The sequence below is a fragment of the Haemaphysalis longicornis genome, unplaced genomic scaffold (assembly GCF_048455015.1).
Source record: "Haemaphysalis longicornis isolate Haplotype H1 unplaced genomic scaffold, Haemaphysalis longicornis Haplotype H1 scaffold_4, whole genome shotgun sequence".
NCBI lineage: Eukaryota > Metazoa > Arthropoda > Arachnida > Ixodida > Ixodidae > Haemaphysalis > Haemaphysalis longicornis.
The window spans coordinates 116014891-116027401 of NW_027526361.1; positions in this window are offsets into that span (position 1 = coordinate 116014891).

Below are 12511 nucleotides of genomic sequence, written 5' to 3' on the forward strand. Positions count from 1 at the left end.
CTAGTGCGGACACTGGCTCAAGTGCGCACTTCTTAAAACATTACCATGTTACGGTCTCCCATATTAAACGAGCACTGAAACAAAATTCTGAAGCGAGATAACTTGGGAGGTAGATTGGAGTGAACACATGCACATACATCATCTGCAAAATATCCTCGGCAAATATAGGCCAGAACATACTTAAAATCAATTTTAAAGTGTGCGTCACGCAACCGAGCAGCCAGCGGAGGTCCTCGCTAGATCGATATCTCCTTGGATGTCGAGTAAACAAACAAAATCCAAACATGTCTGTCACGAGTTTGTGTTGGCCGCTTACGCACTGCCAGCGCTTCTCGCCGGCTCGCCGCTCCGATCGGAGGTCGGTGCTTTTGCTCTCGAGCTACAAACGATCCTATATATCGTTGGCGGCGGAGGCGCCGGATTTCGTTGGCTTAACCGGTAGATAGCCGAGAGCTAATTTGTAGAGCGATTCCAGGCACTCATTTTTTTATTGATTTGTATTACACTGGACGGAAAACGCGCCGGGCACACGACAGACCTACTAAGGAAGGCGCCTATACCACTAGCACGGTCGCTGCGCGGGCGGCGGCCGCGGCCACGAAGTGGCGCAGGCAGGCGCAGGTAGCTCGAGTGATAGCTTGTTAGCGTTACACTAAGTGGGATTCATGGCGTAAACAAAGCTGGGTATACGAGTAAGCAGGTAATGAAGTGATGGCAAATTTTATTAACAAATGTCATCCGCCCCGCTTGCGAGAGCGGCAATCGAATATCAGCCGCAGTGTTAAGCCTAATATCTGTAGGCGGACCTGTAGGCAGACCGGCCGGCTGCTCCCAGCACGCGTCTGCCCACCCACTGCCTCAAGCGTCACGTTTCGTTCTCCAGCCGCGGCGGCAGTTTGCACTTGCAGCGCCTGCATCACGTCCACGGTCACTTTGCAATTAAGCAGCTGACGAGATCAGTACGTACGGCCATTAGCAGAAGCTGCCTTTAATAGAACGTGCTGTTGGGCGAGTTGGTACATACTTAAATGGAAGGTTTAGCGCAAAAAAAGACGAGGACGGTGGCAAAAGTGACAGGCGCTTGTCACGTTTGCCACCGTCCTCGTCTTTTTTGCGCTAAACCTTCCATTTCAGAAGCTGCCGCCAACGCGGAATCAACAGAGCAGAGCAGTAGGGCAGCTCTGCTCTGTGGAATCAACATCGCATTTCTCTGTGGAATACAAATCCCACCCCGTGTACTTTCTTCTCTTTCGGTCCACTGTAGCCATAATATCCCCTCCAGTGAGCTCCATGAAGCCTTCTCCCGTATTTCTAACTTGGATCCCTTAACCCTATGATGTCCAACATAATGTCAGACAGCTCCTCCAGTAGCACAGCTAATCTTCCCTCGTTAGATATCGAGTAAATGGGGCTTTCAATAGCTCCCCGGTACCACACGACGTACAACCGGTTATACCCAATTGCAACAGTACAAAAACAGGCCAACCGGCAAAGAGAATTTTGTCCACACGAAGGTGGAGAGAAATTAACGGGAAAGACTTTCTTGCGACCCACCGCCAGGGGGACGAGCCCGGGGGGACCCCTCTTGTCCCCCCTAGGAAAAAGCCGGATAGGGTGGGTTGCTGGGAACGGGAACTTGGACATCGGGATGGGTTATGGGAAAAAGGGTGGGAATGAGGGAAGCAGTTTTGCTCCAATCCTTTTGTCTGACTCTCTTCCAAGACTGATTGCTCAGCGAGGGCATCAGACAGTGCCAATTGCCAAATATGCGGCCCCTGCCACGGGTTACCGCTCGCCCATAGGGTCCGATAACTGGGCCCCAACTGTCGGAGACAGGAAGTACCCTATTTAGTGGCGACAAGAACACAGAATGCCATGGAGAAGAAGTCAGCTCATACCCTTAGACATCAGCCCCATCTAGACAGGGCGCGTGCATTGGACACTGCCCGGGTCAAGTTCCAATGGCGGCCTGTCCGGACCCAGATATTCTTAGCACTCTCTGCTGCATCGCTGGCCTGACCGCCGCCGTGGACAGGTGCTCTACACCTGCTGGGGACTGAGGGCCGAGAGCTGAGTTGGTCAGTCAGGGGTGGTAGCAGCCATATACTACACCAGGGTGGCCAGGTACTTTTTTGTGATGGAGTGCTCTTTGTGTCTCTAAGAGCCTTCCTAGCATGGTTACATACGGAGCAGGCGTCTGGCAGTGGAAACTGACGTCTGGCAGTGGAAAAGTGAGCCAATGCCATGCTCAAGCGTATAGGGGCGCAACAGGGCTATTTTGAAGCTCAGCTGGCCAAAAAGGCTACAGAAGTTGTATAAAGTACTTGCTGGCCATTTGAAAACTAATTCTCGCCGAGAAACCATTTATCGAAGCAACGGTGGCCTTTTGGCAGGGCTGCGAGAAAGTTAGGCAACCCTGTGTTCTCCAGAGTCTGGAAACCTTGACATCGCTACAGGTGTTCAAAAACTCTATTTACGTATTTTGTATATAAAAGCCGATTACATATCTAGGTAGCACTTGCTGGAGCGTCACAGCCAGGGGTTGTACTTTTTTCTGCGCCCAGCGGTTGTCGAGTGATTAAAATTTTAGCGATGCTACCTGTGTCACTGGAAACCGAAACCGTAAAATGAAGTAAAAGATGTGCCCATTTTTAATGCATCGCAACTCAAACTTTCCCCGTCAAGGATTCTCAGTAACCACAATCAGAAAGCATGATCGTGGGGCTGAAAATAAATATGAATAAATCTTAAGTAATGATGAATAAACAATCCCAAAGCGTTCGTTCAGCATACGTGACAAAACGCTAGATCAATAATATAACTGCATCGGAGAGAGCACTGACCCCAACCACGAGAGAGAAATTTGGTGCAGAATAGCTATGAGCTGGGGAGCTTGCGGATGCATTTGGCAACTCCCAAATAAAGAAATTCAAGCTACCTCTATCCCTTAAAAGAAGAATATGAAACCAAAGCATGCTGCCGGGGATGACATATGCCGCTGAAACTTAGCGCCTTACAAACAACTGGAAAGCAAACTTCGGTCGGCTCAACGGGTCATGTAACAAAGAATGATAAGAGCAATACTTAGAGACAGGAAACGAGCTATCTGGAACAGGGAACAAACTTGAGTAGATGATTTCATAGTTCACGTAAAGAAAAAGGAGCGGACTTTAGCTCGCCGCGTAGTTAAACGAATCGACAAACGGTGGACCACCACGGTATCCGAGTGGATGCCAAGAGACGGTTCTAGAAGGAATGAAACACCAAGAACACGATTGAGGGATTACATAAGAAAATTCGGGGCAAAGAAGTGACTCGAGAACCGCACGACAGGAGTGGATGGAGTTTAATGGGAGAGTCATTCCTCCTGCAACGGACCTATGTATGTTGTTGTTGCTGCTACTGTTGTTGTTGTTGTTGTTGTTGTTGTTGATGATGATGATGATGATGTTTTTGATGATGATGATCATGATACATAAGGTATCCTGGGAATGTTTTCCGAGGTTCAAATCGGTTGATTGTGAGATGGGATAACAAAGTTTGGGGATGGAAAAATTCAAGGGAAGCTTGCGATTGAAATACTAAAATGGCGAAACTATTGTGGTGGTCTTTCACGGACACAAAGTTGAGTTTTATATTCTGTTAGTGTCGCGGTTGAGGTCGGCGCACTGGCATTTCAGTGACATTGTGTTGAGCAAGGCCAGAGTGACCTCGTCATTTTGGTCAACGTTTTCGTACGCCACTCTGCAAGCGCGACTTTACGTCTTTAGGGTTTGCTTTGCACGCCGAGCCTCTCGAAGCGCGGCCTCTTCCTCGGCCTTGCGAACTATCCGCGGCCGGGTAATGTGTATTCAATGATTACCTACAGCAGGTTTGACATTCAAGGCGCTGCTCTTCTCCGATATAGAGCGCATGCGCTCGACGACACGCGGACGAACAAACGGGGGTGTACGCTATCACGTGTCTTTCTCGTTCCGAGCAAGCGTCGTGATAAGGGGGACGCTAGAGTATTTTTCTGGCCAATGTTGGCCGATCTACCTAAGTGGGTATGCTTAGCTGCACGAACGTGCGCACGAGGCACGCGTGGACAAGCACTCGGCATTTTCTCAGTATTTTTAACCGCGGACACCATATACAAACGATTTGCTCAGCAGCTTCGCTGTTGAACTTTTCCTTGGGTCGCGCAAGATATAAGCGGTTGGAATTATAAGGGGCCGGGCTTTTGTCTTGCAGTGGACGCCAGAGTTGTGAACGCGAATCGGCTGGTGAAAATGATGGTGACGCCGATAATGATAGCGGCGGCAATGGGGGTGGACGTAACACAAAATAAAGCTGCTATCAAAGAGGTGAACCCTTAGAATAAACAGACGCCTAAAACGCATCTACGAAAACAACTAGCCAAGCAGGCGACAAGTTTTCATACACGGCATCGCAGGTTGCTACGAAGGCAAAGCAAGTGAAAACCCTCTTTGGAACAAGTACAGCGTCGATCAATAAACGGGGGAAACCCGTACGCACAGACATACCAAAAGAGCCCACTTGAAGTTCTCCCAAGCGTGGAAAAGCTGTCTGGGGCAGAGGGCAGTATTCATTTCACTCTTAGCTGCACCGGCGAACGGGAAATGGTAAAGTCGCTGCCAGGTTTTAGCAGCCACGCTTCCCCCGATTTCAATTACAGTGCAGACGAGCAGACGAGCGTCCAGGCCACCGCACAGCGGAGGTAACGCTGGGATGAAAGGTCACACGTGCGTTAACAAGCGCTGCCGGTTACTGCCGGAGACTCTTTGTGCACCTCTGTGCCACGATGAACCGTCGCAGGACCGTTGAACATCCCCTTCCTCCGAGAATTCAAAAGTCCGTGGCTCTGACTTGAGCTGCCGAATAAAGTTTGCTCTCTCTCTCTCTCTCTCTCTCTCTCTCTCTCTCTCTCTCTCTCTCTCTCTCTCTCTCTCTCTCTCTCTCTCTCTCTCTCTCTCTCTGTCAGATAAAAAAATAGGCCACACAATGAGGTAATGTCCAGTCTACTCTAAGAGAGGCTTCTCCTCACGTTTTGTAGCTTCCACGTCGGCTAGCGCATTGCCGTAACCTCTTGGACTCTTGAGGATGAAAAAGGTTGGTGGTAGCAACAGCGAACAAAGACGGCATGGAGGAACATGCGTTTTTGTGTATGAAGTTTCAGGGGGATCAGCCAGACGAGGCTGGCCAAGGCCTGCGCAAGGAATGATTAGCGTCACGTGAGGGGGCCGATTCCGCACTCGCCATTGATCACTGTCTCTGGGCGCTGCTGTTATCTCAGACGGCACAAAAAGAAAACGCGTAGGGCAGTCATCATTTTGTGCTGAGGTATGTAAACTTAGACAGTAATGGCTGCACAGATTTTCTCAACGATGCCACGCCATCAATGTCCGCAAGGAGGCTCTAGATATCGAACTGCTAACCTGAATTATTGCTGAAGTTGGCGCAGAGCAGCACCTTCATATTTTTTACCATCTTGGTGAGCAACCATTGCCTTAATTTCACTTGCGAAGGAGAGAGACAGATGCAGAAGGATCGAGTTGTTTGCGAATAAAGGTTGGGTGTGGGCGGCTGATTAATTGTCTACTAAAGCTGCAGGTCATGTACTTCTGAAGGGGCAAGAAATTATGCGCGGCGTGACGAAAAAAAAAAAACAGCCGCTTTCCTAACACGAGAAAAATAGTTAAAATGCGATGCTTTCGCATATGCAACCTGACTCAAAGTCCAGAATACAAACTTCTGCGAATGTGTCGGAATGACGCAGTCGTCTAGACGGAGGCTTCATAACACCAGGAACCCAGGTTCGATTCCGACCACGGGCAGTGCTTTTCTCTTGACCCGCTTGATGTGCCTTCGCTTATCATCATCATCATCATCATCATTTTGTGAGGATTATGGTGCAAATTTGGCTTTCCTGCAGTGCGTTCTGGTGCGACATCGAACGCCATTAGTGAGGAATAGAAAACTGCTTTAAATATGTAATAGCAAATTTACGAATCCTGTAAGAGAAAAAAATGGATTTAATTTTCCAACGTACCCCTGTCGCTGCGGTATACCAGACTAGAGGACGGTGACGAGGCTTAAGGTAAGATTTGACTCGAAAAATTATTTCTTTTGCAGTGCGCAGCCAGTAGTGGCGAAGACCGGAGATGCCGAGCGGAACGCGTTCCGCTCCCCGCTAGCAGACGACGCTCGCTTTCCTAGCGCAACTCGCAACCGCAGCGCCGCGGTGGCGAGAGTCGCGGCCGGCCACCTTCTCTCCACGGCCGCGGCGGGGAGATACGGAACTGAAACTAAAGCGTGGCAAACTGTTCGCATGGCGACGCAGTGAAACATCCCCCTCGCGAGGGGCACGATCAAATGCAGAGCATTTCCGGGGGCGCACGACGTTGAGTAGTTTGCGTTACGTTAATGTTGTTGCACTTGTGGCAACTGCTGACGAGAGAGCGCTCGTCAGCAGTAAAATTGGCAGCCTCGGCGCACGTTGAGTCCGAGAGAGGGGAGAGAGTGTCCTTGAAACGTGCCTGGGCGCGCTATCGAATGTTGATCGCGCCGATAGCGAAACGTCTGAGCCGGGCATGTCGAGGCGAGTGATGGGGACAACTACGGACGCCAAGAACGGGTGACATCGTGAGTTAAAGAAATGCTCTGCATTTAAAAAGGTCAGTAGCACCCTTTGAAGGATACTGACATTTCCGAGTAGTTGCAGTTTGCAGCTCAGTACAGAATATCTATTAAGCGACTGTTCAGCTGAAACTAGACAGTTAAATGCAAGGTCAGTAATTGCCATGCGCGCCATTCGAGGTCACTACATCAGAGTTACTGATTATATACCAGTTGCGAAACTGCTGTTGCGACCGAGTGGGGGCACCCGATCCGAGCTCCGTGGCCTCCGACATACGAGTGGTAGCGTGTATGATGCGAGCGGCCAGCCGATGTTGCAGCCGTGAACAAGTCCAGAAGTCGTAGGCTAACGTAACTGTTTACTTCATAGCGAGAGGTGAGCCGAAGCCAAAGAACAAAGCCCCGATGTGCGAGGTTACAATACAGGACTCGAGCAGAGCGACCGCATCGATTCGCTGCTCTAACAGGAGTGATTTACAGCGCTTGGGCAGCTCTATTTATACCCAAAAGCGGTAACGGTCAAACTCCAACAAGCTGGAACACGCCACGAACATCACAGACACACACAACGCTCTTTCCAGAGTTCGTAAGCCGTTGGTAGCTTCGGCGCACGTTGAGTCCGAGAGAGGGGAGAGAGGAATACTCCGTTGCGATCGACGGGGCCCCTGTGTCCATAGAGTTTCTTAGTAAGTATACTGTAAGAAACTCTATGCCTGTGTCCTTGAAGAGCGTTGAGACGAGCCTCGCCGGCAGCCGCCGAAGTTTCGAAATGCGCCGAAAGCGAAGTGTCTGAGCCGGCTTGTCGAAACTTGTCACCGACATGGTGGCGCCTGTTTTCGAAGGCGCACGCAGTGGCTTCGCCGCGCAGCCGAGGAGGGATGCGGGAAAGTACGGTGGCGCTGGCCGATTCGTAACACTGCCCATAGGCCCCACGCATCAAAAGCCAATCTTCGGTTGCCCCCCTGCACCGGGGCAAGCACGGGGCAAGTTGACTATCCTGTCGTCTGTCGGCAGAATGTTGAAGTAGTACTCAAGTGCTCCCGGCTGCTGCCATAAGTCATAAAAAAAAGCCGCAAAAACACAAGTACATTTCACCTAATTTAAAGTAAAATTAAAGTAAATAAATTTAGAAAGAAAACTTTATTTTACTAAAATTTTGAATAATAATAGTTTAGCGAAGTTTAGTTTATTGTCCCCTAGGGGCACGCTAGTACGCTTGCCCCTCAGCTTCAACGGAGCAGGGGGCCCTGCGCCACCCACATTCTGAAGCGGAGTTTCGCAACTGGCATGTCCTCAAGAATTCTGCACTACACTACCTTTTATTATGCCGTTACACTGGTTCGCATTGTGTTTAACGCTTCGCGGCCATGAAAATCTGGGTTTTGTAGCCATTTTAATGTAAATGTGTATATTTTTTCCTTAGATTTACCATGCTTTGTCTGCTTAGGCTAAGCTTTGTTTGGAGAAGCAGGATGAGGCAAAAAGTTTTTTTGAGAAAAAACGTGAAGAAACGGCGGATGGCCTTCTCAGTAAAGGAGGCCACGCTCAGTCGCTGCTAGTGCGGCGTGCCGGATCAGTCTGAGCTGCTCCTGCAGGTGCGAGCTGGTTAACGAGCATTCTCGCTGCACGGGGGTTGGGCAAGGGAGATGAACAGGGTGTTGAGGACACAGGAACAAAAGGTGGGCAGTGGTGGCAGCAACTTTAGAGTCCGGAAAGCTATATTCGAAGCGTGAGGAGGACATGTGGGAGAGGATGGTGGCGTTATAGTATGTGCCGCTTTTGCGAAGGAAAGTATGACACCTACCTGAATGCAGCCGAATGGCTACAAAAGAAAGCTATACAGCTTTCTCAGAAACTTCGAAATTGAAAAAAAATAATTGTCCCCGTCCAGGATTCGAACTCAGGACCACCGCTTTACCGGATCAGTCGCTCTACCAACTGAGCTAACCAGGAGTTAAAGCGACGGTTCCGGTTAAGCGGTGGTTCTTGGTTCGAATCCTGGACCAGGATGATTTTTTTTAAACTTCGAAGTTTCTGAGAAAGCTGTAGAGCTTTCCTTTGTATCCGTTCGGCTGCATTCCGCTGCGTGTCACACTTTCCTTCGCAGAAACTTGCTCCACCTTGGGGATTTCCCCGAAATCTCGTCGATTATGTGATGTTTGTAGTCGGCTCCAGATTCAGGATTTTTCAACGGAGATGTTATGGTTTTGAAAAACTAGATTTTGCAGATATTTATGGTGAATACGGAATCTTCGTTTGCTTACGCCAGCATGCTTTCTTTTCTTACGCAAAGCGTTGTTTTCTCCGGCTAAGTGAAACATGATAAGGTTATCCCTGCGGACTTACCAGTACGTCGTCGGAGCCGACATGAGCAACTCGGCGAGCACCGGTGGTCCAAAAAAGGAGGCGCCACATTAGAACATTTATCGGTCAAAAGGGCACGTAAATGGCCCGGAAGTATTTGTAAATGCAGTCTACGAATTCTAGACTTCAATCAGCTAAACTATGCAGACAATTCTTACGAGTTACTACAGCGCTTCGTGTGTGGACGGAAGCACCTACGTGTCTAGTGCCTTCGGGATAAGCACTATGACGCTCTGGGGCGCCATAGTGTAGGAGGAGTCAAAACCATCCCTTCTTTACCACCCCTATTACCATCCCTTCCTGAACTTTACCGTCACTTCCTGAAGAAAGTTGAGAGAAGCCCGAAAGCTTTTCCTCATAAAAACTGCCCTAAAAGTGCTTCGAATGCTAAAAGAGCGTCCAACCATCACCGAAAGTGTGGCCAATTTATCGTCAAACTTTCAACGACCCTAATCGCAAACCGTTCCTTTTTTGCGATTTTCAAATAACCGTATTGACACAATGGAAGTCATTTATCACGCATGCGCCCTGTGTCCAGAGATCTTATCAGAGCTTTTCAGTTGATGTCCGTGTTATGGGGAAACACATTAGTTATTTGACAGCACGCCATCGGTCACACTACGAAAGATTTGGCTTTAACAATAAATTTACCGAGCAGCAAAAAAAAAAAACATAGAATTCGGTCACTGTCTTGACGCCACCGGGAATATTGAGACCGGAAGAAGGGAATTGTTGAAGAAGCTCAAAAATCCTGAACATTTCGCAGTCTTATAACCACATTTATCGTAACGGCAAAGTCATGTGATTTATTCCCCCCATGGAAAATTACCTTACGTGGGCCCTCAGTGCATTTTGTTCGTCAAACTTTCGAGTCCGAAAGCATCGGCGTTGTACCATTCTTATAGAACTCACGAGATCATGCTACGACCCCACCACGAGTAGCAAGAGACACGAAGGCTCTGAAAACGTGGTACAGTTTCCAGCTATGGGAACCGATAGCGCGATCGCTGTTTACATATTCAGACCCCGCTTTGCTTTACAGTATACCCACTTCTTGTTGAGTGGGCACGGTTGCAGCGGACGGGCCGCAATGGCTCAAAATCCACTCTTGTTCTTCTCAAGAAGGTGCCCTCACAAAAAGCTAACTTCCTAGCCCCTCCGTGAGCGACTGATCAACCGAAAATTCTAAAACAACTTCAGCACAATCATCGGCCATAACAGCTAGCCACGAAGAATTAAAAATAGGTGTGGCAGAAATTCGCCACAGCCAACGAAACATTGAATCCTCTTTAGCTAGCTTCGGGAACAACACGTACTTCTGCAAAATCGTGTTGATGAGCAAGAGAACCGGGCCAGACGCGACACTGCAGCAAGCCGGCCAATTATTCACACCAAGTACTACGGCACTGTATACACCACGGTGCTTCCTAATGCCTCCAGCGCAGCGCTCAGCGGTAGGAAAGTGCAATCGCTTTATTGCGACGTTACCGACACTAATTCCAAAACAAAACGCGGCGAGCCAGAAACATCATTCGGCGAGAGTGCGCGCAAGGGCCCCTCAATGAGTCATGATGGTGAGAGTATCAGCGCATTACGGCGTCAGTCGTCCATCGATATCGTATTCCTCAATCAACAGGTCACTGGAGAGTTGGTTTCACGGTGCCTTAATTATAAAGGGGGTAGCCACATATTCCCGAAGCTAAAGACAGTCGTTCCATTAACTAGTGGCTGTGCGTCCGAGTGGATATCGCCAGCAGGAACTGCCACAGCAAGCAGCTCCTGCGACGAATGCCAACAGCGAGTGATGCTCACCGTGGTAAGCCCCGCACATCGCGCAAGACGCGCGCGTTGAGTCGCCACTCATAAGTGGTGAAAGGAGCTCACCGCGAGTGGAACTCGCACTCACGAGTGGTGAGTGGGGCTCACCGCGAGTGGCTTTCGCACTCGTGAGTACTGAGCGGGGCTCGCCGCGAGTGGAACTCGCACTCGCGAGTGGTGAACGGGGCTCACCGTGAGTGGACTACGGTAAGGCTCACTCACCACTCACTCGTGAGTGGTGAGTTGGGGGGGTGGATGAGTGCACTCATGAGTGAGTTTGCCGACCTATGGAAACATGCACTTCACTCGGGACACCGATAACACCGCCCGGCGCCGCCGGGTGGTAAAAGCAAAAACATAAATAAACAAGTCCAACACAAGGTTCGCGGCAATATAATAACAACTGTTATGGCATGGTATTTTATATTGTATTTATAGCGGGCTATAACGATCGTCATAGCAAGATATTTTATTTTATATTAGGTGCCAAAAGACGGAAAAAATGCCGGTGTACAACTCCAGCAGCAGTGTCTCGAACGCCCTCTTTGCGGGGGGGGGGGGGCGGGAACAGCGCAGAGACGGGGACTAACGGACGAAAAGACAGTACAAGCGCTACAACAATATGGTCGCCATAGATTCTTACAGGGCAGGTGTTATGAGGACATGGTGTTGATTCAATAGAAAACTAGTGCAAGACACCGTGCATTGCGAGCTTGTCTGCCTACTCAAGAAATAAAGCTTCAAGCAACCAGCGGCTCAAACAGATCAAGCGGCTGATTATATTCTTGTGATTACAAGCACCACTGCAACCGACAACATGCAGGAAACGCTGGATGGCAGAACAAATATCTCTGTGTAAAAACATTAAACGGGGAATAGCTAGGACTATAAATGGATATTTACACCCCCACGCGAGACTCTTAGTCTTCTGGCAGTGGAGCAACACCCCGATGCCTGAAACGCGGTGCTCCCGCAAAGCTGACGTATTCGCCGCTAGGCCTATTTGCTCCCAACTGAACAGTTCCTCTGGAATGAGTTGTTAGAAACAGTTTACCAAGCGTGACATTTCACATCCGGAACATAAAAAATTGTCGCATCTCGCACTAGTGGTACAAGGCTTGCAGAACAGGACAGCTGGCTGCCCATCTCCCTTCGTCGAGACCACCCAGCTGTTGCACCTCCCATAATTTACCAAGCTTGCCGCTGAAGGTTCTCCATGACTGCCAGGCACGGATCGTTTTTTCTGGAGGCCTTCACATCTGTCCCAAAGCGTGCCGCGTTAGCACACGCTACAACCCGCGGCAACTGGCTTCGCGAAGTCGGCGTCGCTGCCTCCCACATCAGGTGCAAAGGCACGTGGGCTGGCGAGGAGAATAGCACGCGAGAGATCACTACACGAACGCTCTCTAGAATGTCGATGGTGTAACTGCCAACACCGGGCATTCCTCACTAGGCGCGCGATCACGTGCGCTCAATATTTTTCTTGACATTTTTTCGAGCTGTTCACACGCCGTTCTCTGGCTCTCCCACACCTGACTGTGTAGGGTGCCCAGTTGTGGCAGGTAACTTGATAATCTGTTGGATAAATGAAATGAAAAGGGTGAGGCGGGGATATGGGTTATTCCGTAGTCGGATTAATGTTCTTGCTTCATCCGTTGTTAGTAGGTGGTGTATACATTGAGAAATATTT